This window comes from Eptatretus burgeri, chromosome 7 (genome assembly GCF_056783735.1).
Source record: "Eptatretus burgeri isolate ZD-2024b chromosome 7, Ebu_testis_v1, whole genome shotgun sequence".
NCBI lineage: Eukaryota > Metazoa > Chordata > Myxini > Myxiniformes > Myxinidae > Eptatretus > Eptatretus burgeri.
Window position 1 is genome coordinate 102945139 of NC_140967.1, and position 25000 is coordinate 102970138.

The 25000-nt window shown below is 50.9% G+C and overlaps 1 protein-coding gene across 5 annotated transcripts in view; it reads left to right on the forward strand.

The window, feature by feature from the left end:
- Positions 1-25000, forward strand: part of CARMIL1 (capping protein regulator and myosin 1 linker 1) — a 252839-nt gene that overhangs the window by 215182 nt on the left and 12657 nt on the right. The gene's annotated exons all lie outside the window — the stretch shown is intronic.

Sequence of the window (25000 nt, forward strand, 5' to 3'; positions counted from 1 at the left end):
AAATGGCCGCCGGCGCGGGTACCGTGCACCTGTTTCAAAATTTGGGTCTTAAACCCATCAGGGACTATCACCAGCCAAGAAGTTTGTTCAGAAGGAATCTCCACCCACTTGCGATATAAGATGTTGTCCCTCATTTCTAGGGTCCTCCACTGAGCCCAGTATGCCTTTGTTCGCGCCCCGAATGGGGCGATTTCCTCCCCACTGGGCCTCCTGTTTTCCTGGACCCATTTGTACACTGGCCCTATCACGGGGTCTTCCCGCTGGGCCGTGCTCCATGCCAATCCACCAAATTCCTCTCCCGCGGTTAGTGGCAAAGTTGGGCCTACCACCCGGGCCGCACGGACTGGGAGTTTCGGGGAGGCATCTGCCAATTGGTCCCTCTCCTCATGTCTCGTGCAATATTTGCAGTTTTCCCTCAGACAGGGGCGTCGAGAGAGCGCATCGGCATTCCCATGAGCCTTACCGGCTCTATGGACCACACTGAAATCGTACTGCTGCAATTTTTCCAACCACCTTGCAATTTGGCCTTCCGGTTCCTTGAACCGTAAGAGCCATTGCAAGGAGGAATGGTCAGTTCGAACCAAAAATTTCCTCCCGTACAAGTACGGGTGGAAATGGCTCACGGCAGACAGCATAGCCAATAGTTCCCTGCGAGTTACGCAATAATTTCGTTCGGGCCTACTCATGGCCCGACTGTAATACGCGATCACTCTTTCCACGCCCCCCTGTGTCTGAGACAAGACTGCTCCCAATCCTTCCTGGCTTGCATCCGTGTCCAGGGTATACATCCCGTCATCTGTGGGGTACGCTAAAACAGGTGTGGATGTCAAACACCCCTTTAATTTGAGGAAGGCCTCCTGGCACTCCTCCGTCCAATTAAATCTCAACCCCTTTTCCGTCAACCGTTGAAGGGGCCTGGCTATCTCCGCAAAGTTTGCCACGAAACGCCGGTAGTAGGAGCAAAGTCCCAAAAAGCCCCGTACCTGTTTGACAGTTGTAGGTACGGGCCACTCCTCTACCGCTGTAATTTTTCCGGGGTCGGTCTTCACCCCCTCGCGGCCTATCACGTGTCCGAGATAGGCCACCTCTGTCGCGAACAAAGTGCATTTCTCTGGGCTCAATTTCAGCCCTGCCTGCTTGAGGTGCCCAAACACCTGGTCCAAATTGGCTATCTCCTGGGTGAATGTTTTAGCGTGTACCAGGACGTCATCCAGATACACCAGGCATGACTGCCACGGCATGCCGCCTAGTACACGCTCCATCAGTCTCTCAAAGGTGGCGGGGGCGTTACACAAACCGAACGGCATCACAGTGAACTGATACAGTCCCTTCCCTGTGGAAAATGCCGTTTTCTCCTTCCCCGTCTTATCCATCTCCACCTGCCAATACCCACTCTTGAGGTCCAAAGTTGAGAACCATTTAGAGCCTGCAACGGCGTTGAGGGTATCGTCAATTCTAGGCAGGGGATAGGAGTCTTTGAGTGTCACGTTGTTCAGCTGGCGATAGTCCACACAGAAACGCGCGGTCCCATCCTTCTTTTTAACCAGCACAACTGGTGACATCCAAGGACTTCCCGAGGGCTCGATGACACCTGCATTGAGCATCTTTTCAACCTGCTCATCAGCCTCCTCTCTTTTGCTCCATGGGAGCCTTCGAGCAGGCTGACGGACAGGCCGGGCCCCATCGGTGTGGATCTGATGTTGCACCAGGCCCGTACGTCCAATATCCTCGGGTGACAAGGAGAAGATCCCGATGTGTCGGTCGACCAGCTTGTATAAGGCCTCCTGCTGGGCATCCTCCAAATCTACACTACTCCGATTTACCATCTCGCAAATGGGACCGGGCCAATTCCTAATCGAGTCTGGAGACTCCCTCTGGGGCCGGTCCAACTCGACGTTATCGTCCCTCAGCTCTGCGACCTCTTTTACTGGGGTGCAATCTGCCACCTTCGTGCCCTTCCTGATAGTGCGTGGTTCCGTGCTAACATTTATCACCCGCACGGGCGCTATTGGCCCGTCGGTACTTACCAGGGTGCGGCCCACGACTAAGCCCGGGGTTGACGGCCCTGCCGGTAGTTCCGCCAGGCCGCAGGGGCCCTGCCACGTTGGGGGTGCTCGCCACCGGGCCGGGACCACCGCCTCGGCACCCGGGGGAATGACCACGGAGTCAGGAGCCTCCAGCTCCACCCTCTCATCCGTGCTCACGCCCCCTAACGGCAACTCCTCACCACCCAACTGCATGACCCCCGGCCCAAGTCGATCTTACAACCACCGGCCGTCAGCACATCCAACCCTATTAGACATGGGTCGTACACCTCTGCCACCCAAACCTCTATCTTGGTTTTCACGGTGCCCAATTTAAACGACACGAAACCACGTCCTATGATAGGGGCCGTTGCCCCGGTAGCTAGCTGCAAACTATGGTTTTGCAGACGGTGGATCTCATCCCAACCGTCTACACTCGAATCAAGGACCACAGGGCTGATGATCGTGGCGCTTGCTCCTGTGTCCACAACGGCGTCTACCCCTACGCCGGCAATCTTGCACCGAATTGTTAAGCTATCTTTGCCAATTTGGCCACAACTGATGACCTGTCGCAGTTCTGAGGGCTCTTTTCCGTCTGAGTCTGCCGAACACGGCCCTACATGTTCGGCACTTCTTAGTTTCCCGGGGACTGGTGGGGGGGGTGATGGTTGGGCCTGGCTATCCCTATTGACCCGGGGCGGAGTTGGTGGTCTAGGGGGCCGTGGCTCTTCTCTTCGCGGGGGCCTTTCCCTGCGCAGGGCGTTGCACCTCCGCTGCAGGTGGTCCCCTGCACCACAATTATAACACCTCTTCTGGTAAGGTGTTTGCCTCCAGTACGCCGAATTATACCCCCCTCCATTCCGAATTGGGGTACCCCCCGATGGCCCATCTCCCGCCCTTCCCGGGCCCGACCGCCTCTCCCCAGGTCTCCCGAACCGGCGGTCGAACATGCCCTGCACCATCCTTTCCATTCGCGCTTGGTCGCCCAGGGTTGCCCCGGCTCCCAGCGCACTGTCGTTCACGGGGTCCACCTGTCGGACTGCCACCGCGTGGCGCCCAGCCCCTCCCAATGGCGTTCTGGCTGCCTCCCAGCAGGCAGCAGTATCAGCCGCCTTCTGGAGGTTGTCCGGGCGCCATACGGTGAGCAATGCTCCGACATCGGTGCCCCCTATTGCTCGAAGGAAATGGTCCAGGGCAATCTCCTCCCGGTACTCCGGTGGCATGTTGGTGTGCGCGATCCCCACCAAGCGGCGAATGTCATGTGCCAATTCTCCCAGTGATTCCTGGGGACGTCGTTTGCGCCCGTTGAGCTGAGCTTTAACAAGCTCGCTCTGCTGGTCCATGCCAAATCGATTTTTTAGGGCCGAATGGAGATCCTCCAGGGTCGCTCCCTCACTGGGTACCGTGGTCAGGACTTCCAAAGCCACGCCACGCAGGGCCGCTGTGAGTTGTGCCACACCCTGCACCTCGTTCCAGCCATTTCCTCTGGCAACACACTGGAACTGGGCCATGTATGCCCTCAAGTCCGTCTTGCCATCGTACGGGGGTAGCGGCACCCTTGGTCCTTTTGAGGTCTCCTGCCGTTCCCCAGGGACTCCGGGAGGAGTGTACCTCCCCAGTCCCAACGGTGCCTCACTCCCGCAGGGTCCGAGCCATTTGCCCGGGGGCTCCACCACCCTTGTCCGCGTCTGTCCATGCCCCGCGTCGTCCCGCTTACTCTCCCAAGCCATTGGACTCGCACTCTGCACACCCCCCGGAACAGTCATTCTGGGTACCCCCATTAGGCCAAAAGACCCCGCGGCCTCTACCCTCCCTAAGCTTGGCATGCTCACCCCCGCATCGGGCAAGCCTCCTCCTCCGCCTTGTGACACCGGCCCCACCTGGGCACGATCCGCCTCGAGGGAGTATATCCTCTCCTCCTGTTCCCGACGGAGGCCACCCTGCTTCTCACACCGGGCCTCCACCCTATCCATCAGTCTCTTCTCCATTTCCTCCATTTACCCCTTTATTACCCCATTTATTTCCTCCCCTATCGTTCCTAACGACAGTTCCCTGACTTTTTCTCTTATTTGCTCCACCTCCCCTTGTACCTGTGTCACCATCTTATTTGTCTTGGATATTTCCTCCCTCGTTGTCCTAAACTGCTCTTCTGTCTCGCCCCGGTTTTTTCCTATCTGCTCCCCCAGTTCCTCTGTCTTTTCTCCGGCTTTCCGCTCCATTTCATTAATTACCTCCTCATGTCTCTTTCCATTTTTATTTCCTTTGTCGTCACCTCGTGTCTCGTCTCGCACGTTTTGGTCTCCCCATTTAATTTTTCCCTTTCGGTCATCGTCACGACCCTCGCCCAACACGTCCCCCGAATTATTTTGTTACCCGTCTCCACCGCGGGCCCGACAGCCGTTGTACCCCCTTCCAGCTCGTTCGCTCCCACACGTGGAGTCGCCATTTTAAGCTCCCTGCTAACGGCCTTCATGCCCGCCTGCAGGCATCGGCCCATGTTCTGCGTCTCACCCCGCAGCTTTTTCGTTTCTTCCTTCATTTGCTTGTTCATGCCTTTCATTTCGTTTATAAATTCATTTGCGTTTGTATCCATCTTCGTTTTCATTTCGTTCATTTGCTTGTTCATGTTCGCTGTCATTTCCGCCAGCATGGCGCATAGCTGGGCCATGTCGGGTGCGCTTGGGTGAGCCGTTTTGGCAAGGATCGGGGGGTTTTGGTGGAGAGGGGGAGGGGAGGTGTCATACACCGCAGCCGCTGCCGCACCCATTTCGGGCTCTGGGTTCAGTTGGGCGAGTTCGTTTTCCTGCACAACCAACATTTCCTGCACGGGGATTTCATCCTGAGCCATGGATTCTACACATTCTACATCCATTTCTAATACCCCCGGCTCCCGCTCGCCTTGAGACGCCATCTTGCTTCTCTTAAAGGGTTAATTTAGCTCGCTCATAATTTGGAGGGAATCGGGGGTCGCTCCTCTCACCCCTGGACCGATTCCCGTGAATTTAATTGGAGACAGGAGAGCCCGTTTTCCCGTTCTCCGATACCAGTGCCGCGAGGAGGGCGATGGGTTTATATCGCACGACCTGACACCAGTGTTGCCGATTCGCGCCCGCCGGCGTGCGAACGGCCACGTAACTCGAATCGCGGCACGTCGCCCACCGGACGGACAATCCAGTCGTGACCCTCTCGGACTAACGCCGGGAACTAGTCACGGGTGGACCTTTCGGTCTCACCACGATCGTGCCAATCGGCCCCCGCGTGGGATAGGGTTGCTCGCCAAATTCGACCTACCTAAGTACCCACACGGAGGGTAGACCGGGCGATCGCACCTCGCCGCAGGTCGACTTCGGACACGGGCCACTTTAAGCGACCCGTTCCGTACTATCGGGATAACCGAGCGGTGTTATTCGTCGGCCTCGACGGTTCGATTAATTATCGGGCGTTTTAGCCCACGACCAACCCTTTACGTGAAGCAAGATGGAGATTCAATGAAAGAAAAGACGAAGCGAAGCGGGAAAACAGTTCAACATGAAGCACATTTATTTCGCGATGAACGGAAAGCACACATATACAATTCCACCAAAAGCACATGTAAAAGAAGAAGACAATGCAATATTACACAAAAAGCAAATGCAACAATGCAGATCTATCCGACTACCGAGCACACGGCAACACTTATACAATTTTACTTCACAGACGGCGCCGACAACACATGTACCCAAAACAAAAGAAAAAGAACCACCCTCAAGGATGAGGCGGGCCTGGGGCCGAGACCGGGTCTGGCCTACCCGTCTGATGATGAGACGCGAAGTGGCGGTGGTGCCTCAACTCCGCGGGCCTCGCGGACAGTGTCTGGTAGGGGGTGGGAAAGGGGCCCCCTTTGTCGCACTATCTCAGCGCGGGGGGAAACAGGAGGGGGTTGCTGATGCTCGGGGGAAGGAGGATATCACCCTGTCTCGGGTCCCGCGGCGAGCGTCTCCTCCTCGACCTCGGTCGCGTTGCTGGCCTCTCCCTCTGCAGCTCCCGGCACCGACGCGAGCACCCCCTCGTCCGCCTTCGCCGCCGCCACCTCTCCACAGCTCCGTCTACTCGCCCTCTCCGTCTCCTCTCTTGGCTCGTCCCAACTCTTCACTCTTGACTTCTCCCACTTCTTTCCAGCTCCACCGACGACTCTCTTGAACTCCGCACAACTGCCTTTACTGACGAACGCAGCCGTTTATATAAGCCCCGTGGCTTCGCTCTTTCACCCTTGACCCTTTGCCTCCGACCCTTCACCTCTAACTGGCTCCCCATTGGACCGAGGAAAAGTGGGCGTGAATGCTTTTTGATCCATGAATTTGCATATAGCGTCCTCACTCCAACGCCCTGGAGGCGGGGCCAAATCGCCCACGCTCTCCGATTGGACGGAACAAAAGTGGGCGTGAGTCGTTTTTGATCCGTTTTCTGCGGAAAGTCCGTGATGTTTTTGAATACGCTGCTCGGTGCGCGCCCTGCACGAGTCCAGTATTTGTGCCCACGAGTGGCGCGAGATGGTGTGGATGCGATGGTGGCGAGTTGTGACGGTAAAGGTCGTGGCTGTTGTTGTGAAGCGGCGTTGTGGTTGGTGGTTGTTGTTGTGAAGCGGCGTTGTGGTTGGTGGTTGTTGTTGTGAAGCGGCGTTGTGGTTGGTGGTTGTTGTTGTAATGGCTGTTGAGACGTGGTTGGTGGTGGTAGTAATGGCGGCTGGTCCAAAATAAAGATAGTAAAAGAAAAACGGCTATCCTGAAGAGTCGCAGCCCGCATGAATGACATTTATTCCCACTAGACAACGGGTTTGGGCCTAACTACACATATACTTACAGAGATATCTCACCTAAGGGACCTGAATGGTGGTTTGTGAATTTCGTCAACCACAACAATATATATATATATATATATATATATATATATATATATATATATATATATATATATATATGTACAGTCATGCGGCACTTAACGACGGGGTTACGTTCTGAGAAACGCGTCCTTAAGCGACGCTGTCGTGCGAACATCATTTTTTTTTTCGTTTTCGTTTTCGAACATCGTACTTACACAAACCTAGACACCTAGGCTATATGGTGTAGCCTATTGCTCCTCAGATACAAACCTGTACAGCATGTTACTGTACTGAATACTGTCAGCAATTGTAACACACATCCAAGAGAGATGGAAGACACATTAGTTTTACCTTTGTGCTGTTCATGGCGGCCATCGGTGTTGTTAGCAGCAGCTTACAATCTCCTCTCACATCGATTATAGAAATAGTCTGGATGCAGAACTGGAATTTTACCCTCGGTGTGTTTTGGAGTCCATACACAATTTTATTGCAGATTCTGGTAACATAGACTATACTAAACTCAAATCTGAGTGATGCCACTTTGTTACGTTTGAGCAATTTTTTTTCGGAGCAAAATTTAAAATGGCCGCCATTAAACCGTTTTTTGGCTGTAACTCCGCCAAAAATCGAGATATGAATCCGATTTCAGTGGCAAACCCCATGGTTTGGGGGTCAAAGAATACACCAATATGTTTAAATATTCCATACAACTCATAATAATAGTCTATATTGCAATTTTTCTCTTTAGATATAATATTTTGACTGAAAAAATATCGACCGAACTATTTTCAGCCATAACTATGCCCAAAATCTATATGAACCTGATTTAAGTGGAAAACAGTATATTGTATTGTATTATAACAGTATATTGTATTGCATTGTATATCTTTATTTCCAACAGTACAGTTGAGTAATACAATGATTGGGTAACTACAAACTATAATTAATTGTATTAACACATAACCAAACGAGAGGGGGAGCACTCGGTAGAGTGCAAAACCTCCACCGCCAATACTGCTGGGTCACTTAAGTGAACCTGATATCCTATTCATTGTAGGTCAAAACGGATCAGACTCTACTGAACCACGATTGAATCAACTAAACTAGATCGACACGCATGTAGAAATGCCAAAAAAATAAAATTGAAATTCTTTTGAAAAAAAAAGTTGCAAAATTTCTTTTTTTTTTTCTCTAACATTTTTTTTTTTTGGTTGGAAATCACTTAAAACATGTAGAAATGCAAAAACAAAAATTCAAATATTTTTTCAAAATGGCCGCCATAGCGGCCATATTGGACTTTGGACCAAGTCCAAAATCTAATGGCATGATCCTTGGACCATACCTAATCCCCCCACCAAGTTTCGGAGAAATCCGTTGAGGAGTTTTTCTGTAATACTGTTCACAAACAAACAAACAAACAGGGGTGAAAACAGTAACCTCCGTCCATCTTCGATGGCGGAGGTTAACTCGAGGGGGAGCACTCGGTGGAGTGCAAAACCTTCGCCGCCAATAGTGCTGGGTCACTTAAGTGAACCTGATGTCCTATTCATTGTAGGTCAAAATGGATCAGACTCTACTGAACCACGATTGAATAAACTAAACTAGATCGACGCGCATGTAGAAATGCCAAAAAAATAAAATCGAAATTTTTTTGAAGAAAAAGTTGGAAAATTTGATTTTTTTTTCTCTAACATTTTTTCCGGTTGGAAATCACTTAATACATGTAGAAATGCAAAAAAAAAAATTCAAATATTTTTCAAATAAAATCGAATTTTTTTTGAAAAAAAGTTGCAAAATGTTTTTTTTTTTCTCTCTAACAAATTTATTTATTTTTGGTTGGAAATCACTTAAAACATGTAGAAATGCAAAAACAAAAATTCAAATATTTTTCAAAATGGCCGCCATAGCGGCCATATTGGACTTTGTACCAAGTCCAAAATCTAATGGCATGATCCTTGGACCATACCTAATCCCCCCACCAAGTTTTGGAGAAATCCGTCCAGGAGTTTTTCCGTAATACTGTTTACAAACAAATAAACAAACAAACAGATTGGGGTGAAAACAGTAACCTCCGTCCATCTTCAATGGCGGAGGTTAATAAAAGTAATAAGCAAGGTTTACACACATTTTACACAAATTCAAATGCAAAAAGGGGTCTGTACATGCTATCAACTATGAATACACTGATTGGTTGCTGATGAACTTCTTTCATTCTACTTTCACTCAATTTTTCTTTCACTCAATCTCACATACAAGACAGCTGCATAAATCAAATAACTAGTGTTCACTCAAGTTCCACAGCTTCACTTGCTGATACAGACTTTGTTTGGTCGTTCTGACATTCCTCCATACCATAGCAGCCACAGAACAATGAACAGGAAAGCCTGGCGGCAGAGCAACTACATGTATTCGTTGCACAGGGTCGCACTGAGCTGCACCCACACCTGATCATCTTGAGAACATTATCAGGAGCTCTGATGACATCCGGAGGCAGAGACACAGGGAGCAACATGCTCGACACTTCTTCATGTGACCATCCATGACTCATTGGATCGATCAATGGTGGGTCTGGATCTAATGCAGCCCGCCATATTGCTGCCTGCAAGTGCGCCCTGAGAACGTGTTGGATGAAAGCCACAGTGGTTGGTGGTAGAGTTTTTAACTCTGGTGCTGATGTCAGCTTCTTGTTAGCCATCTTTGAAGACCAGACATCAAATCGAATAGCTGACATGTCTGCTGTTTCCTGGGATCCATAGCAAGCAACAAAGAAGACAGTTGCTTCAGATATGACATCTGGTAATTCTGCATCAAGATCACCAAGATAATTTCATTGATGACCATCTTTGAGGTGTTTCACAATTGTGCCTTTTCCGATACCCCACAGGTAGGCAACTGTGTCACATCCAGACACCACATGTGTTGCCAGAACTTGGTTGACAATATGTGCATGCTTCTGCACTGTCGTCTTGATGTCAACAGACGATCTGTCACGACTTGTACCAGCCATCACAAGGTTGCATGCCAGTTCCTTCAGTTGGTAAAAATGCAACAGCAATATGAATACATCTGTGTCGTCTGAAATTACCCGGATACTCGGAACTCCTGATGAGGCTAGAAGGACCATTTGTTGTACCATAATAACATCGACTTCTTCGTGAGTGGTTCTAAGGTCAGGCCTCTCTACTACTTGGTATTCTGTAATTTCCATTGGTATTGGGTTAGGTCCAGTTAATATGAGCTTTGTGTTGGTAGAAAATGCTTCAGGATGGTCTTTGATGTAGCTGCAAATGATATTTATTAACTGGACTTTGTTCTCTGTCACTGTCAAAACGATCTTTTGTGCAGGGAGTTGCGTCGTCAGATTCAGCTGGTGTCGTCGACTGGCATCTTTGCCAGCACGAGCAGTTCGTGTGACTTTCTTGATGCTGTTGTCATAATACCGGTCAAAGACCAAATACGTATCACATATCTTCAGGTTATCTCTCAAATAAGAAAGAAGATTCTGCACATTGTCCTCTACTGTTCCTTTCGATGGCCATTGAATCACCCACAGCAAAGCACAACCATTTACAATGATTGCCCCATCAGCTGGAAACATTCTGTCAGACACCTCTACCTGCAATTTCTGCTTCAAGACTGCTTTCGATTTTGTGATTCGCATGTCACCGTTATCTTCAAACATAGAAGGCGGTACTGGGGCGAGCTCAAACTTCAGGATATCTTTCAGGTTGATGTCCCTCACTGCCTGAAGGCCCAACACTCTTGAATATATGAGCCCCGTGTCATATACAGGTGTTTGTCCGACCTTTATCTGCTTTCGCGACACTGCCATCGTGACTACTTGTTTGCTGAGCGGCTTGTTGAAGCTGTCTGGCCATTGCTCCTCATATTCCTTCATCTGCTTGACTCCTATGCCAACAGAAATGTCAGCGTTGACAATGTTTGGACTCATTCTTCCGGTTACAATGTTCACAAGCCCATCCGGGTGATTCTCTGGTTGTAGAGGGTCAATACATGTAGCCAATCTTTTTCGTAGGTTCTGTCTGTCACTTTAATCGGGTTCATATCTCGATTTTTGGCCGAATTACGGCCAAAAAACGGTTTTGATGGTGCCCATTTTGAATATTGCTCCTAAAAAAATTGCTCAAGCGTGACAAAGTGGCATCACTCGGATTTGAGTTTAGTATAGTCTATGTTACCAGAATCTGCAATAAAATTGTGTATGTACTCCAAAACACACTTTAGCCAATGGCTGCCAGACTAAAAGGTGAATAATTAGTGTTTGGATTTTATAAATACGTAATCATTGCATCGATGTTATAATTTACAAATGAAGAAACGAGCATCTGTCAGTTGTGATATATGTTTTCGGAACAGTGCGATTGTTTTAACAACATAAAAAGCTTCACGAAAAACAAATTTGTGTTTTAATTTCGACTGAAACAACAACGATTTATTCGCGGAATTCTTCAATTCAAAGGTAATTTACTTGCAAGAAGGTAAACGTGCAAACATTGGTTCAGTTTGAAAGCCGATTTCCTTGAATCCCGATTTAGCACGATCCTGTTTTTTTCGCGATGACATTTTATGGACCTGAACGATCGCATTATAACAGGGCCACACTGTCGTTTATTATCATTATGAGGTATTATGTACTGCACAGTGTACATAATTGTATGTGCTATTTTTATACGAGGCTGCATCACTCGGCGATAGGAATTTTTCAGTTACATTTTTTTTTTTCAGAGTTGGCAGATCTGTCGTATATGCGATCCGTCGTTGCCCGGAATGTCGTTAAGCGGCGCATGACTGTATATATATATATATATATATATATATATATATATATATATATATATATATATATATATATATATATATATATATATATATATATATATATATATATATATATATATATATATATATATATATTGTTGCGGTCTTCGCGCCCGCCGGCGTGCGGCCGGCCACGTAACTTGAATCGCGGCACGTCGCCCACCGGACGGACAATCCAGTCGTGACCCTCTCGGACTAACGCCGGGAACCAGTCACGGGTGGACCTTTCGGTCTCACCGCGATCGAGCCAATCAGCCCCCGCGTGGGATAGGGTTGCTCGCCAAATTCGAACTACCTAAGTACCCACGCGGAGGGTAGACCGGGCGATCGCACCTCGCCGCAGGTCGACTTCGGACACGGGCCACTTAAGCGACCCGTTCCGTACTATCAGAATAACCGAGCGGTGTTATCGTCGACCTCGACGGTTCGATTAATTATCGGGCGTATTCAGCCCACTACCAACCCTTTACGTGAAGCAAGATGGGGATTCAATGGGGGAAAAGACGAAGCGAAGCGGGAGAACAGTTCAACAATAAAGCACATTTATTCTCGGCACACGGGAAGCACACAAATACAATTCCACCAAATGCACACAAAAAAAAGAAAACACAATTCCATTTACACAAAAAGCAAACATAAAAGTGAAAACACAGTGCAGAGCTAATACCGACTACCGAGCACACGGCAACACTTATACAATTCTACTTCACAGACGGCGCCGACAACACATACCCAAAACCAAGGGAAAAGAAATCCCCCAAGAATGAGGTAGGCCTGGGGCCGAGACCGGGTCGGGCCTACCCGTCTGGTGATGAGACGCGGAGCGGCGATGGCCCCGCAACCCGCGGGCCTCGTGGACAGTGCCTGGCAGGGGGTGGGAACGGGGCCCCCTTGGTCGCACTATCTCAGCGCGGGGGGAAACAGGAGGGGGTTGCTGATGCTCGGGGTATAGAGGATCTTTATTATATGCGACGAGCGTCTCCACCTCGGCCAGGTCGCGCTGTCGGCCTCCTTCGGGTGCAGCTTCCTGCACGACGCGAGCACCCCCTCGTCTGGTGTCGCCGCCTTTCCACAGCTCCGTCCCCTCCGTTCCGACTCAAACGCACACGACGAGCAGCTCCACCGCCCGCGAAGTCTTGACCCTCTGCTTCCGACTCTCCTCTTCTTGACTCTCCGACCCGTTCTTGTTTGCGACTTTTTCCTTTTTTCCTTTTGCGACTCTCTCGTTCCGACTCCTCGTTCTCGTTCTGCTCACTCTCCTCTGACTGACGAACACCGTCCTTTTATCCCCCCCGTAACTTCGCCTTTGACCCCCTCCCTTTGACCTTTCACCTCGCTCCCCATTGGCCCGAGAAAAAGTGGGCGTGAAGGCTTTTTGATCCACAAATTTGCATATATCGATCGTTCTGGAGGCGGGGACAAATCGCCGCGCGCTCACCGATTGGACGGCAAAAAGTGGGCGTGTGTCGTTTTTGATCCGTTTTTGAAGCAGAAAATCCGTGATTTTGTACACGCTGTTCGACGCGCGTTCTGCATGAGTCCAACACCGGTACTCACAGCGGGGCAAGAACGGTGGCGATGCTACGGTTGTGAGGTGTGCGTGAAGGTCGTGGCGGTTGTGGTGAAGCGGTGGTTGTGGTCGGTGGTTGATGTTGTGGTTGTGATCATGGCGGTTGGTCCAAAATAAAGATAGTAAAAGAAAAACGGCTATCCTGAAGAGTCGCAGCTCGCATAAATGACATGTATTCCCACTAGACAACGGGTTTGGGCCTAACTACACATGCACTTACCGAGATACCTCACCTAAGGGACCTGAATGGTGGTTTGCGAATCTGGTAACCACAACACTACCCCCTCCCCTTTTTACAGACTCGTCCCGAGTCGTCAAATTTTCGTGTGCCATCATGTGTAGTTTTCCCCTAGTACATTTTACCTACGGATCCCTGAGTGCGACATTCATGGTATTCGTGTCCCCAAAATAAATAACCTGAGGGCTGCGTAACTATCTAAACAAACTCACTCATGCGGACGACTTAAATAAAATTGCCGGCGCTAAGACATACATGCCGGGGGCGCACTCATATGTACAGTACATCTTAACCTTAACTTACAAATTTTACACTAAACCATGGCCCAGGATCACTGAACTCTGCAAAAGAAAAGCAGTTAGCAGGGAGCCAGGCTGCCCGCATGCAGTCTCTGGCTCAAACAATGCAGGTGACAGGGAACGTGGCTGGCTGCTCACACGCAGTCCAAGGCCTTCCCTTTTGAACTGAACGCAGTGAACCACAACGGTGCATGGGCTGCACAAACGCAGTCTCCGTGCCAGCTCAAGTGGCACACGCAATGAACACAACGAATGGACGCATGGACACAAACACGGTGCACGGGCCGCCACTGCAGGCCCGTGTTGTAGCTGCCAACAGGGCAGTTCTCGCAGCTTGCAAACTGTTGCCTTGATCCTGGCGCACATGGAAATGAACAGGGGGGGCAAAGCAAAAATTGAACGGGGGCTGGTGAACAGGGGCAGTGGGCATGGCATGGCAAAGGCAGCAGGCAAACACAGCCCGCAGAAGAAGGCCGCTGCAGGCAAACACAGCCCGCAGATGAACTGGCCGGCACAGGCCTTGAAGAAAACAGCCAGCAGATGAACTGGCCGGTACAGGCCTTGAAGCAAACACGGCCAGCCGATGGCACAGGCCTTGCAGCAAAACAACAGCTGCCGATGAAGTTGGCCGGCCTCCGCCTTGAAGCAAAACATGGCCAGCCGATGAAGTTGGCCAGCCTTTGCCGTTCAATGGAGGTTGGTGGAGGGAGTGCGGTGGTGCTGGCCACTTGGAAGGCGGGCTCGGACCTACCTACCTGTCTCCCTCCCACCTATTGCCTTTGCCTGTCACTGTACATACCCACTCCCTTAATTTGTCAAACCCCAATTTAGCCCCAACTTATTTTTTTGTTGTTTTTATTTTTACTTCCCCACTATAAATCGTCCCCTAACCCCCTTTATCGTCTTTGTTCGGCTAACCTATTCTGTCACCTAGCCTACTCCCAACCCCTACGTTCCCTTCCCGGAGGGGAACAAGGGAGAGCTAACGTCCTGTGTCGAGGCCCAACGAAGCCTCAGAATGGCCTCCCCAGAGTTCGGCGATCTTAACACCAAGTGGGTCCAGCGGCCCACAACGACAGCGAGGGGATGGATGGTGCGGAGGGGTACATCTCCTAATCTATCCTAACCATTTAACTGTTAAACTACCCCGGGGCTTTCAACAAGCGCTTCTCGCTTAAACTATTGGTTCTAACAACCCAGATTCCCGTCGCCTGTGTTGGTGTCCTTACAATTTCGGGCCTCACCCCCCAATTTTCTCTCCGTGCCCTCACACGGTCTCCTGGCTGGGACACGTGGCTCCCTCCGGCAGGCACGACCCTCTGCCGAATCTCCCGCTATGGCACCCCCGGGCACTACACTGCCTCCGAGCCTACCAGCTCCCTAACACCGGGGAGTGCCCCCATGGCACCTCCCCTGAAACGCACACGTGGCAGGCCGGCCTCCCGGGCCCCTTTCCGAGGGTCACCCGTGCCCACAACACTGCCCACGCGGCTAATGGCGCCCCGGGCCCCCGCACCAAGCAGGCGCACCCGTGCCCACTACTCTATCCCGGCCCCCCATGGGCCCATGGCCTACCGCGGCCGACTAGCCTGGTGCCCGGGGTACCCACTCAGCGATACTCACCTTTCGCAGCCACGCTCCCAAGCCCGTCAACAGGGCTCCTGCACCCCTCCAAATGGGTCTCGAGCCTACTTTCCCACCAACAGCAAAACGACCTCCATTTTTCAATTTGACTAACCCAGCTAACTCACTCTACACTGACCCCGGGGTCCCTTGGGCGGGAGTCACTCCTCCCCCCAATCACTCATCGCACCATGCATTCCCCAATCGCTCCACACACACAGACCCGCTGGCCTCACTCACTCAACATGTACGCGTACTCACCTCACAACCCACAACTCTTCAACCCACTCACCGCTGAACTCTGCCATCCTTCTAACTACATCCCCTAACTAACTCGTGCTCCCACGTCATCCCTTACACTACAGCACGTTCCTTTTAACACTACGTAGCTAAACTACGTCCCCTCTACACATCCACAAGTCTGTCACTGTCTCCTAATCTCTTTAATCAATTTCCCCACCTAAATCTGGCTACAATCCCTCTAACTAATCCATTCCACGGACTCCATGAGGACTTACCCCTGCCCCATGAAGTCGGTCTAACTAAGCTAACCCTTCCCCCTAACTAGTTTCCATCCTGTGCCCAGGTAAGGGGGTCTTTCACCCCTTGCCCAGGAATCCTGTACACCCGAAAGTGAGGCTTGCTTCTTTTTTTTTTTTCTTTACATGCGCAGCGCCAGCGCGGCAACTCGCGCTCTTTGCACTTTGCAACTGCCCGTGACGTCATGCAGCTGCACGTGTTCCTCGTCCCTCCTTGGACGGGACCATCCGGCAGAGATACCCCTCCTGCCGGATTCCAACCCCACGTGCAGCCATGGCGTCACCGTGCGCATAAAAAAAAAAAACACAAGCCACACGTCTCGAGGGGTTCCCCACGCGAACACATGTGCCCTGCCCGTTGGAGCTGAACACACACGATCGCGTGGAGAACCCGTCCGGTCCAAATCCATTTACCTGCCTAAACTTTGTCCGTCCGCGGGATCGGCAAATCCACCGCGTGCGTTTCCGGACCGGGACTTCACTCTCGCAAGCGAGCACGTGGTGGTCTCGTGCGTTGCACAGCACGAACCTCGTGCTCACTGCTGGGTGAACCCGGCACGGTCCACGAAACAACTACAGCCGCTACTCGGCTTTCGTTCCTCCCATGTCGCCGTCGTCGCCATTCCACACACGCATACCTGCGTGTCACGACGCACACAGTCCACACCATCACATTCACACCGGGAGACGCGGCTGCGTGCTCCCGCATGCCAACCGACATCTCCCTCACATACCGCTCTCTCACACACACGGTCTCCCTTGCACAAACCATACCACTCACACGTGCCTCACTACTCACACAAACCATACTACTTACACACGCGGGGGCACTCACCCGCGGTGCCTCATCCACACTGGCCGTTTCACTCACACACACGGCCTCACTCACACACGGTGCCTCACCCACACACGCGGGGGCACTCAACCGCGGTGCCTCATCCACACACACGGCCTCTTCCACACACGGTGCCTCATCCACACACGGCGTGCCGGGAAGCACGCACTCCGGCACCATCGCCACCACACCACTCACACACGGGGTCGCTTCCACACACGGTGCCGCACTCACACCTTGCACCACACACACAGGGACAACCACACTGGGGATTCGTGTCCCCACAAGGGTCTCCGGGGCCTCTATACCCCCCAAGCTCTCCGTGCACCCGTCCACAGCACTCGTCCCCTCAACCTCGCAAAGCACGACCGAACTCACCTGGTCGTGACTCACCTCAAGGGGGCATACTCCCTCCCCTCGTTCCTGGAGGAGGTCATCCAGCTGCTCACACCGGGTCCCCACACGCTCCGCGAGCTCACCCCCATTATCCTCCACTACCTCCGTGTGTGTGTGCGCGTCACTTACCCCGTCTTCATCGTGTTTATTGGTCTCTGCTTCTTTCTGGCGTCTTTCCCTTATCTTTATGTAGGTCAACCTTGCTTTCTCTTTAAGTCGCTCCCGTCCTTCCCTGTTTTTCACTCCTTGCTCTTTCACGATCTCCGCGTACCTCATCCTTGCTCTCCGTATTAATTGTTCTTTTCTCTCCCTCGCAATTACTTTCACCTCGTCTCTTGTCTCCCGAATTACTTTTTCCTTACCCGCCTCCACCGCGGGCCTGTCAGCCGTTGCACCCCCTTCCAGCTCGTTTGTTCCGACACGTGGAGTCGCCATTTTAAGTTCCCTGCTCACGGCCTTCATGCCCGCCTGCAGGCATCGGCCCATGTTCTGCGTCTCACCCCGTAGCTTTCTCGTTTCTTCCTTCATGTTTGTTTCCATTTTAGTTTTCATGCGTTTTATTTCGTTTGTGAATGTATCCATCTTTTCGTTTATTTGTTTGTTCATGTCTTTCATTTCGTTTTTTATTTCATTTGTCATTGCCGCATTCATTTGTGCCAGCATGGTGAATAGCTGGGCCATGTCGGATGCACTCAAGTGAGCCGTTTCGGCAGGGGTTGGGGAAGGGTCTTGGTGGAGAGGGGGGGGGGAGGTGTCATACACCGCGGCCGCTGCCGCACCCACCTCGGGCCCTGGGTTCAGTTGGGCGAATCCGTGTTCCTGCACAATCAACATTTCCTGCTCGGGGATTCCATCCTGGGCCATGGACTCTACATTACTACACATATACATTTCTAATACCCCCGGCTCCCGCTCGCCTTGAGACGCCATCTTGCTTCTCGTGAAGGGTTAATTTGCTCGCTCGTAATTTGGAGGGAATCGGGGGTCGCTTCTCTCACCCCTGGACCGATTCCCGTGAATTTAGCCGGAGACAGGAGAGCCCGTTTTCCTGTTCTCCGATACCAGTGCCGCGAGGAGGGCGATGGATTTGTATCGCACGACCTGACACCAGTGTTGCGGTCTTCGCGCCCGCCGGCGTGCGGCCGGCCACGTAACTTGAATCGCGGCACGTCGCCCACCGGACGGACAATCCAGTCGTGACCCTCTCGGACTAACGCCGGGAACCAGTCACGGGTGGACCTTTCGGTCTCACCGCGATCGAGCCAATCAGCCCCCGCGTGGGATAGGGTTGCTCGCCAAATTCGAACTACCTAAGTACCCACGCGGAGGGTAGACCGGGCGATCGCACCTCGCCGCAGGTCGACTTCGGACACGGGCCACTTAAGCGACCCGTTCCGTACTATCAGAATAACCGAGCGGTGTTATCGTCGACCTCGACGGTTCGATTAATTATCGGGCGTATTCAGCCCACTACCAACCCTTTACGTGAAGCAAGATGGGGATTCAATGGGGGAAAAGACGAAGCGAAGCGGGAGAACAGTTCAACAATAAAGCACATTTATTCTCGGCACACGGGAAGCACACAAATACAATTCCACCAAATGCACACAAAAAAAGAAAACACAATTCCATTTACACAAAAAGCAAACATAAAAGTGAAAACACAGTGCAGAGCTAATACCGACTACCGAGCACACGGCAACACTTATACAATTCTACTTCACAGACGGCGCCGACAACACATACCCAAAACCAAGGGAAAAGAAATCCCCCAAGAATGAGGTAGGCCTGGGGCCGAGACCGGGTCGGGCCTACCCGTCTGGTGATGAGACGCGGAGCGGCGATGGCCCCGCAACCCGCGGGCCTCGTGGACAGTGCCTGGCAGGGGGTGGGAACGGGGCCCCCTTGGTCGCACTATCTCAGCGCGGGGGGAAACAGGAGGGGGTTGCTGATGCTCGGGGTATAGAGGATCTTTATTATATGCGACGAGCGTCTCCACCTCGGCCAGGTCGCGCTGTCGGCCTCCTTCGGGTGCAGCTTCCTGCACGACGCGAGCACCCCCTCGTCTGGTGTCGCCGCCTTTCCACAGCTCCGTCCCCTCCGTTCCGACTCAAACGCACACGACGAGCAGCTCCACCGCCCGCGAAGTCTTGACCCTCTGCTTCCGACTCTCCTCTTCTTGACTCTCCGACCCGTTCTTGTTTGCGACTTTTTCCTTTTTTCCTTTTGCGACTCTCTCGTTCCGACTCCTCGTTCTCGTTCTGCTCACTCTCCTCTGACTGACGAACACCGTCCTTTTATCCCCCCCGTAACTTCGCCTTTGACCCCCTCCCTTTGACCTTTCACCTCGCTCCCCATTGGCCCGAGAAAAAGTGGGCGTGAAGGCTTTTTGATCCACAAATTTGCATATATCGATCGTTCTGGAGGCGGGGCCAAATCGCCCCTCGCTCACCGATTGGACGGCAAAAAGTGGGCGTGTGTCGTTTTTGATCCGTTTTTGAAGCAGAAAATCCGTGATTTTGTACACGCTGTTCGACGCGCGTTCTGCATGAGTCCAACACCGGTACTCACAGCGGGGCAAGAACGGTGGCGATGCTACGGTTGTGAGGTGTGCGTGAAGGTCGTGGCGGTTGTGGTGAAGCGGTGGTTGTGGTCGGTGGTTGATGTTGTGGTTGTGATCATGGCGGTTGGTCCAAAATAAAGATAGTAAAAGAAAAACGGCTATCCTGAAGAGTCGCAGCTCGCATAAATGACATGTATTCCCACTAGACAACGGGTTTGGGCCTAACTACACATGCACTTACCGAGATACCTCACCTAAGGGACCTGAATGGTGGTTTGCGAATCTGGTAACCACAACAATATATTTAAATATGTATGTATATATATATATATATATATATATATATATATATATATATATATATATATATATATATATATATATATATATATATTTAAATATGTATATATATATATATATATAAATATGTATGTATATATATATATATATGTTTAAATATGTATGTATATATATATATGTTTAAATATGTATGTATATATATATATATATATATATATATATATATATATTTAAATATGTATGTATATATATATATATATATATATATATATATATATATATATATATATTTAAATATGTATGTATATATATATATATATATATATATATATATATATATTTAAAATATGTATGTATATATATATATATATATATATATATATATATATATATATATATATATATATATATATATATATTGTTGTGGTTTCCACCCGTTCGGCGTGCGGGCGACCGCTTTTAAATAATCGTGGCCGCACGCGCCCACCGGACGGGCAATCCAGTCGTAGCTTTCCGGATCAACGCCAAAATCCAGCTACGGGTGTGTTTTTAACCACACCGTAAATCAGCCAACTCTTTTGTCCACGCGCGACAGGGTCCGATCGCCGAATTGTCGATTTACCTAAGTATGCGCGCAGACAGAAATGCTGGGGATTACACCTCAATGGGACCTGCTTGGAAACGAGCCGCTTAAGCAGCTCGCTCCATTTGCGATTTGCCGAGCGGTGTATTATCGTGAGGCCCCGTTGGACCCGATTATCTTATCGGCTATTAAAAGCCAACTAATATTCCGTACGTAATTACAGCAGCTCAATGGAGGAAGAGGACGCAACGAGCAGGTGAACATTCAAATAATGACATTTATTTGTCACGTATGCAGTTAATGAAGCAATGCAGATATACAAGCACATATGCAATGCAGTGAATGCAACGAATGGGGGTCGGGACAAGACACGAACAAACAAAGACCTACAGCCGTATCTATTTATTATGTACACAATCACTTAACCACAGTTCTACTTAGCGGACACGGCGCCACAACTTTCATACAAAGAAAACCCCAGGAAAGGAAAGGGCAGAACAGGGCCCATAGGCCTTTAATGTTCGTGGAGCTTTGGAGACTGAAGGAGCCCCGTGAGACCGTGCTGGTTACCTGCCACCCTCGTGGTGACTCGCTGGGCAACCCTCGATGTTCCGTCAACACGGTAGTTGGTGTAATGGCGACTTGGTTAGTCCGGGCCTTGCCGTGCGGCCTGGTCGATCGGGCCTATCCGACGACGCCTCAGCGGAACGAACGGGCCTTTGCTCTTTCAAAAGTTGATGCTCTTTTACGGGCCTGCCCGTTCCTCAGCGTTTGCTCCGTCGTCCGCGTTTCGCTGGCTGGCGACTTCTCTCCGGCCGTCACCACTGACCCACAGTTCGGCACAGTATTGCAGGCTTGGCTGCGCTCCAGGCTTCGCTGCGCTCCGACGACCCCACCTGCCCTCCACTGGACTCGAACCTTGGCGTTCTCTACCCCGACTCCAGCTCGACCCCAGACAGACTCCTCACAGACCCCGACAGACTGCCCGCTTGGCGTTCCAGCGCGCCTTTTTATAGGGTCCGGGGGGTGAGTTTGATCTCGCACCTTCGACCTTTCACCCCCGCTGGCTCCGCCCCTTTTGGTGTTTTGATCCGATGCCGTTCGTCCATGGAATGCCGTTGCTGGCAAAAAGATGGCGGCGCAATGGAGATGAAGGTGAGGCGATGTTGTTCCTTTGTGGAGATGTTGTTGAGGAGATGGTGAGGAGATGTCGTGGTTGGCGCTGTGGTGGGGATGGCATGGTTGTTGAGGAGATGGTGAGATGTCGTGGTTGGCGCTGTGGTGGGGATGGCGTGGTTGTTGAGATGCTGTTGTGGTTGTTGAGATGCCGTTGTGGTTGTTGAGATGCGGTTGTTCCAAAATAAAGATAGCAAAAGAATAATACAACCTCAAAGATCACAGCCCAGTTACACGAATATACCCCTTTAGACATCGGTGGGGAAATCTAATCTGAACACACACTTATCGACATAACTGATCTATGGGAAGCCTGAATGGTGTTCTGTGAATTTCCACAACCGTAACAAAATATATATATATATATATATATATATATATATATATATATATATATATATATATATATATATATATATATATATATATACTGTACTGTTGCGGCCACGGGTACTGAGACACCAACTTGTCACTCAGGGGATTAATCCCCGGTTGTCCTCGGTAGAGCCGGACCTGGGGCCACCGCTCACAATTAACGTTGTGGTACGGTGGGTTGTTTTAAATCCACGAACGCCACCCAGTCAACCACGAGTTCCAGTGTCCACCATCTAATTATTCCGTTTAACTGGAGGTCACCTGGTTACCTGAGCGGGGAGCGCGCCCTCAGCAAAGCACCAATGTTATCTTGATTAGATTTTAATTAGGGTGGCCGAGCATTTTAACCGCTGGTGCGTGCCAACGATTTTTTGGTCAAATCTGTGGTAATTACCTCCCAGTCTATTTCGGTTCGGACAATGCTAGACTAATGGAAGGAAAGGACAAACACGGACACGTTGGAAATCAACAAATGATTTATTAATAATAAAATAAATAAATAGAAAAAACTTTATTTTTTGAGTTAAATGAAAGAATAAATTTCAAAGCAAAATCAATCAAAATGCCAGGAAAGAGACAAAGAGCAGATGCTTTTCGGCAGTTGACTTACAGCTAAACACAGACATGGGTACCCAACAGATCATTCAGGGGGAGGGAGAGAATCGTCTAACGCACCAGAAAGTGGTCGTCCGTGAAGTGAAAACGTCCTGAAATGTGTGTGTGCGTGCGTGTCACGTCCGTTGCCAGCACCCAGCCTTGCCGTGCACCCTCTCGCGAACAGCCTTGAACGCCAGTCGACGTCTGGACGGCACCGGGATCGTCTGTCACGGGTTTAGACCCTGGTGTTGTTGGTGACTGACCCGTCCCTCACTTGTTGGTGGCACTGCTCACACCCACACGCGCCACACGCTCGCTTTCTGAAGCACTGGGAAGGATGAATTGTCTCGTTGGTGCTGGTCAGACACTCACATGCACACCACACCCTCGCTTGCACAAGCATGGCAAGGACTAATTGTCTCGTTGTTGGCGCTGGTCAGACACCCGCTTCTTGCTCGCTTCTCAAGCTTACTTCTCGTTCTCTTCTCCCTCCCTGGCTTTCTTTCGCCCCGCCCGCTTTCCCTCTCGCTTTCCTCTGTCCCACTTTTCTCCTCACGCTTTTTTCCTCTCTCGCTTTTCTCCTCCTCCGCTTTTCTCCTCGGGTGCAGTCCTCCCCAAGCTCACCCCGCCCCACTGGCGCACGGTTACCATGACGACCCGTGCACTCTCAAAAGAGGTGGGCGTCGGAGCTCACGAAAGATTGTTGCTGAGGAAGAATGAGGGGCGGGCTTCAGAGCTCGTGAAAGAAATATGTATAAACGTGTCTGTCGTAAAGAAAAAAGCTTCCCATTAGAGAGGGGATCGATCCTTTACCCTTCTCAACGCATCACATTTAAGGTCCCATTAGACATGGGGATGGGGCTGATCTGAACATGCATTTTAGGAAATAACTGTCTGAGGACCTGGATGTGTGGATGCATTCATCAGACCGGATTCTGAAATCCGTAACAATATATATGTATGTATATATATATATATTGTTGCGGATTCGCGCCCGCCGGCGTGCGACGGCCACGTAACTCGAATCGCGGCACGTCGCCCACCGGACGGACAATCCAGTCGTGACCCTCTCGGACTAACGCCGGGAACCAGTCACGGGTGGACCTTTCGGTCTCACCGCGATCGAGCCAATCAGCCCCCGCGTGGGATAGGGTTGCTCGCCAAATTCGAACTACCTAAGTACCCACGCGGAGGGTAGACCGGGCGATCGCACCTCGCCGCAGGTCGACTTCGGACACGGGCCACTTAAGCGACCCGTTCCGTACTATCAGAATAACCGAGCGGTGTTATCGTCGACCTCGACGGTTCGATTAATTATCGGGCGTATTCAGCCCACTACCAACCCTTTACGTGAAGCAAGATGAGGATTCAATGAAGGAAATGACGAAGCGAAGCGGGAGAACAGTTCAACAATAAAGCACATTTATTCGCGACGAACGGAAAGCACACAAATACAATTCCACCAAATGCACACAAAAAAAAGAAAACACAATTCCATTTACACAAAAAGCAAACATAAAAGTGAAAACACAGTGCAGAGCTAATACCGACTACCGAGCACACGGCAACACTTATACAATTCTACTTCACAGACGGCGCCGACAACACATACCCAAAACCAAGGAAAGAAAATCCCCCAGAATGAGGCGGCCTGAGGCCGAGACCGGGTCGGGCCTACCCGTCTGGTGATGAGACGCGGAGCGGCGATGGCCCCGCAACCCGCGGGCCTCGTGGACAGTGCCTGGCTGGGGGTGGGAACGGGGCCCCCTTGGTCGCACTATCTCAGCGCGGGGGGAAACAGGAGGGGGTTGCTGATGCTCGGGGTATAGAGGATCTTTATTATGTGCGACGAGCGTCTCCACCTCGGCCAGGTCGCGCTGTCGGCCTCCCTCGGGTGCAGCTTCCTGCACGACGCGAGCACCCTCTCGTCTGGTGTCGCCGCCTTTCCACAGCTCCGTCCCCTCCGTTCCGACTCCAACGCACACGACGAGCAGCTCCACCGCCCGCGAAGTCTTGACCCTCTGCTTCCGACTCTCCTCTTCTTGACTCTCCGACCCTTTCTTCTGACTGACGAACACCGTCCTTTTATCCCCCCGTAACTTCGCCTTTGACCCCCTCCCTTTGACCTTTCACCTCGCTCCCCATTGGCCCGAGAAAAAGTGGGCGTGAAGGCTTTTTGATCCAC